This window comes from Anguilla rostrata, chromosome 1, assembly GCF_018555375.3.
Source record: "Anguilla rostrata isolate EN2019 chromosome 1, ASM1855537v3, whole genome shotgun sequence".
Lineage (NCBI taxonomy): Eukaryota > Metazoa > Chordata > Actinopteri > Anguilliformes > Anguillidae > Anguilla > Anguilla rostrata.
The window spans coordinates 73987645-73992956 of record NC_057933.1 but is presented as its reverse complement, the minus strand read 5'-3'; the positions used below and the strand labels follow the sequence as shown (position 1 = coordinate 73992956).

Genomic DNA, 5312 nt, shown 5'->3' with positions numbered 1-5312 from the left:
GGGTGGGGGTGAGGAGGAGGGGGGGGGGGGAGCGCTTGCAGAAGACAGCGTTTTGAGTTCAAGTGCATGTGTAGAAAGCTGAGTGAGGGGGGTGGGAAAAGGGGAAAAAAATAAAGGGGAGGGATTAGTGTAAACTAAAAAAGAAAGGAAACCAGCTCTATTGCCCCAAGAGAGCCGATAAATTCATTCAAAATGTGGAAAAAACGTAAAAATCAGACAATGGAAAAGAAAAAAAAACATTTCACCCCCTCTCCTCCCCTCCCTTTCCCTTCCTTTCCCTCTCTCCACACATACACTCCTCCTCTTTCCCTCCCTCTTAGATGTTCCTTCACAAACCACCCCCTCGCTTGCTCATTTGCTCTCTCTCTCTCTCTCGCTTGCTGGCTCTCTCTCTCTCTGTATCTCTCCCTCTCTCTCTCTCTCTCTCTGTCTCTCTCTCACTGGCTCTCTCTTCTCCCTTCCTACCCTGCCTGCACACTCAACGCACACGGACTGACTCCCTCTCTCTCTCTCACTTTCTCGCTCTCTCCGCTTTCGCAGTTACGGAACTGAGCTTTTTTTTCCCCCTTCCTTCCTTCCTTCTCCTCCTCCTCCTCCTCCTCCTTCTCCTTCTTCTCCTCCTACTCCTCCTCCTCCTCCTTCCGTGTGTTTGTGTTTTTCCGTACGTACGGAGAAACAGGTTCTGCGCTGCTAGCGTTCACATCGAGCTCAGCCTGAAACGGGGCCCAGCGCTGCCCGAGACGCACTGGCTGCCGCCTGCCTGCTGGTGCCGTTTTTTTTCCTCCCTCTCGTCTTTTTGGTTGTTGTTGTTCTCCACAATTTTTCTTTTCTTTTTTTGGTTCTTTCAAATCTTTTCTTTTTCTTGTTACCCCTCACCTTTCTTCAAGTAGAGATCCTTTAAAGAGGGGGAAGGAAGGGGAAGAGAGGGTAAGAGGGGGAGAGAGAGAGAGAGAGAGAGAGAGCGAGAGAGAAAGAGAGAGAGGTGTCTGTGGAAAGGGGGGAGATGAGGAGACAGAAAAAAAAGAGGGAGAAAACGGAGCGCACGATTTGAGAGAGGACTGGTGCTGGGCAGCAACACGAGAGGGAGGAAAAGCGAAGAGGGAAAAGGGAGGGAGAGAGAAGGAACGAGGGATGGCCGAATGGGAATCGGCCGAAATCGCGGGAAAAGAAAAAGGAAAAAAAATGACTAGACTCGTCCGACTTATGCCGGTATTTTCCCCTCCCTTCATTTTTTTTACCTCTTTCGTGTTCTTCTTTTAGAGTCATTCCTTTCCCAGTCTGTCTCCTCTCCTCCCCTGTGTGCGTGCATGTGTGCCTGTGAGTGTGAGCGTGTGTCTCGCCTCATCCTGCATATTCTGTATTTTTTGTTCCGTCTTCTTTCGTGTTTCGTCTTTTCCTTTCTGTTCTTTGTCTGTGTGTTTTTTTTTTTTTTTAAAAACCTCTGTTTGTGCAACTTTTGTGATCTTTCGCCCGTTTGTGCGCTGTGATTCCGTGCCCTCAATCCAGCTTCATCCTCCGTGTATTCCACTGTCCTTCTCTGTGAACCGAAAATGTGAAGCATTGATGCGTTGTCGCTTGCATTTGTTACCTTATGATATTTTTGTCGTCAAATTCTTTTGCACAGACTTTCAGATTTGTGTTTGCGTGCTCAGGGAACGGGATCCAATTTTGGGGCCCAGAAGTGGGCAGCTGAGAGGGGGGTGGGGTGGGGGGGTGGGCGTGTGTGGGGGTCGATCCTTATTCATTTTGTTCATTTAATCCCTCTGGGTGTGTGTGTGTGTGTGTGTGTGTGCACACGCACACGCACTGTGATGTTGTATAGGAGTGCGGTCCATCCGTGTCACACGCTACCATTTTCCGAAACATTAGGGAAAGGTGACTCTGTGCTTGTTGGGGATGTGCGGTGGGCTGGGGGGGGGGGAGGAAGAAAATACAGCTCATATAAGAGGAACATTGCAAACGAAATGTAGTCCCAGTCTCGGGGTGTCCCCTTCCCTCTCTGCATAACACGCTCCTCCCATCTTTCGCGTACAACACCCCCCCACACCCCACCCCCCCACCCCCCCATCTCATTATTCTATCTGCATCCTCCTAAATCTGTCTGTTTGTCAGGCTGCGTGTGACTAAGATGAAAACTGATAATCCGTCGGGGTTGTGTGTCTGCGTTCCTCCCGTTCTGCCGGGCTCCTCATGCCATCCCTCAGTACCTGCCGTTTCAGCCTTGCCTCCCATTGTGTGATTTATGCACATCAGCGGCTCTCTCTCTCGCTCTCCCTCTCTCTCTCCTCTCTCTCTCCTCTCTCTCTCTCTCTCCCTCTCTTCCCCTCTCCCCCTCTCTCTCTCTCTCTCTCTCCTCTCTCCCTTTCTCTCCTCTTCTCTCCCTCTCCTCTCTCTCCCTCTCTCTCCTCTCTCTCTCTCTCTCTCTTCCTCTCTCTCTCCTCTCTCTCCTCTCTCTCCCTCTCTCCTCTCTCTCTCTCTCTCTCTCTCTTCTCTCTCTCTCTCTCTCCTCTCTTCTCCTCTCTCTCTCTCCTCTCTTCTCTTCTCTCTCTCCTCTCTTCTCTCCTCTCTCTCTCCTCTCTCTCTCTCTCTCTCTCTCTCTCTCTCCCTCTCTCTCTCTCCTCTCTCTCTCTCTCTCTCTTTACCCCCTCCCTCGGCTCGAGCTTCATGTTCTCTCGCAGTGCTGTGCGGACCCGCTGGAGCTCGCGCGCGCATCGCACGCATCGCCGGGGGGGGAGGGGGGGTCGGGACATCTAATCGCACGCCGACGGACAAAAGACACCCCCTCGCGGTCTGTCGCGCTGCAAAGCGTGTATCGGCATGGGGGTTGGGGCGCGGGGGGGGGGGGGGGGGGGGGGGCGCGATGGGGGTTGGGTTGATACCCTGCTTGCAGTCGCTCGCCCCAGCGTCAGCAGGACCCCGGGGAGGGGGGCGGGGGGGTGGCTTTACACTCTCTCCCCTTGCAGGGGTCTCCGATCTGGTGCCCGCCGCTCCGCAGCCTGGTTCAGCTGGGGAGTCAGCCGCGGAGAGAGCGGCTCTGTGAGGCGCGTCCCACAGGCCTCCTCCGCTCGTACGCAGACAGAGCGATGTGCTGACTGCTGCAGTCTGCGGACAGCGCCGGCTGTGAGGCCCGCGGAAGGCACCGGAGAGGCTGCCCTTAAAGCGCTCAAGTCGCGCGGACGCGCCTTATCGTTACGCCCCTGGTGTTGTCTGTCTGTCTGTCGCAATGACAGCGGCTTCTGTTTATATAGTGTGTTTCTCACACCTAAAAGTACTCAGGTCTATCTGGGCCTTCCCACTCTGTCGGTCAGTACAATGACGCGGTGCGCAGGTCAGGCTTGTGTGGTTGGTCGGGGTGACGGGGGGCAAATCTTGCCAACAGTGGGCGACAGTGTAGTATAGTGGGCAAGGAGTTGGTCTTGTAACCTAATAGATCGCTGGTTTGAATCCCCAGTAGCACACTGCCATTGTACCCTTGAGCAAGGTACTTAACTTGCATTGCTTCAGTACATATCCAGCTGTATAATTGGATACAATGTAAAATGCTATGTAAAAGTTGTGTAAGTCGCTCTGGATAAGAGCGTCTGCTAAACACCTGTAAAGTCATGTGATGTCATTACAGCACTACAACACCACACTTAAGGGCTCCTTTCAATTCTCTGATTTGGTTTTAATGCAGCTGTTCTATCTTTCTGTTTCTACAAAGCATCACCATTGTTAAGAAGGACACCATTCAAGTCAAGTACTTGTTCAAGCATCGTGCATCGTAACCTTGGTAGCGCCCGTGCTAGCAGCCCTTGCATTTCCGTTCGGCCGCTGTGCCGTAGCGCGTCCCTTGCAATGTTGTTTTTCAAACGCGGCGGTAGACGCACGGCTGCTTGGCTCGCCCGCGGCCGCCGGCCCCTGCTGTTGGCGGCAGAGTTCGTCGCGCCCGGCAGACGTTGCGCCGGGCCGTGACTCGCTAGACCCTTTCCGATCGGGGGGTCTGAGCTGGAACTGGGTGATGGGGTGGAAGGAGGATGCAGAGTGGCGCACGCACACACGCTGTACCGCACGGGATTTAAAAAAAAAAAAAAACGAGGTACAATCTTGTTTGTCACTTCTGTCTCTCAAACATCAAATGGGGGGGGTGGGGGGGATCACTCTAGGATGCGCTAAAACAAACTGCCCCCGCTCTTTCGATAGCTGCAGAGTCAATACCGCTAATGTGCCTCACTTTATGAAATGTTACTCAGCTGCCTTATGAATTATGTACCGCTCCGGAGGGGCTGGCCACGTGCCACAGGCTAGCGAGCTCGAGACGGAGGAAGGCATGTGATCGCGGCTTGTGTGCTCACCGTACTGGTGAACTCATGGCCTAAGCAAGGCCAAACCCCCCCCTCGCCCATCCGAGTCAATGCTCCTGATTGTGTTGGTCTGCCCGTGCTCAACCATTCTACTAAGTATAGCGAGATCCTGTAATAGGCCTTAGTAACATCGTCCATCATCGTCAATGATTTCACCTCATGCTATGTCACAGTATTTTGTGAAATGTACCATATGCTGTGTGTGTGTGTGTGTTTTTTATATTGACCCCGTTTCCCCACCTCGTATTACATCGTTGCTCCTATACGTGAAGTCTGCTTTATTTGCCAGTTTCACTGAAAATAAGCGACTGCATCGGTCCTCAGAACCTGAGGTGCGTTCAAGTTCAGCGAACAAGGCGAACGTTTGCAAACTATTTCAAACTTTCTTCCGTTAGCTTTGTGTTCGCCGCGAACGTTTGCAAACATAAGCGAACGGTCTGAAAAGGCAGTTTGCGGCAAACAAAAATGGACGCTGGACTGATGGAAATGTTCCCAGATGAGTATTTCAATTGAAGATGCCGTTAAGTGTGATCAGTTTTTTCAATAATATTATTGCTAACACTAGCCAGTGTTATTATTGTTCGCTAGCTAGCTATTGTTTTTTTATCATCGATGATCGCAGAAGCGGCTGTGAGTACTTAGCTCTCGTCGCCATGTCTGTTTATGTTTAACGCAAACAATTTGGAACGTTCGTAAAAAGCCGTTCAAATTGAACTGTTCAAAGAAAACACGTTCGCCGCGAACATTCGCCTCTGTTCGCTGAATTTGAAGGCGCCTCCGTTGGTGGGGTTTGGGGGTTTGTCAGGACGGGGGCTTCGAGTTCGTCGTGCGCTACGCTGCCGCGTTCAGGGTCGAGGTGCACAGAAAAGGGCGGGCGTGGCCGGCGGGCCACTGCGGGAGAAATGCCGCGATCAGCGTTTGTGACGGCAGCGTAAACAGATGCCAGGATTATTACAAGCAGGCACTTCA

At 52.3% G+C, this 5312-nt stretch overlaps 1 long non-coding RNA gene across 1 annotated transcript in view; it reads left to right on the top strand.

Moving 5' to 3' along the window:
• Window positions 1-360: 360 nt before the first annotated feature.
• LOC135235087 (uncharacterized) overlaps window positions 361-5312 on the top strand; it is a 25192-nt gene continuing 20240 nt past the window's right edge. The window contains exon 1 of the long non-coding RNA XR_010324270.1: window positions 361-1209. This is a non-coding gene — a long non-coding RNA (uncharacterized LOC135235087). The remainder of the gene's footprint in view (window positions 1210-5312) is intronic.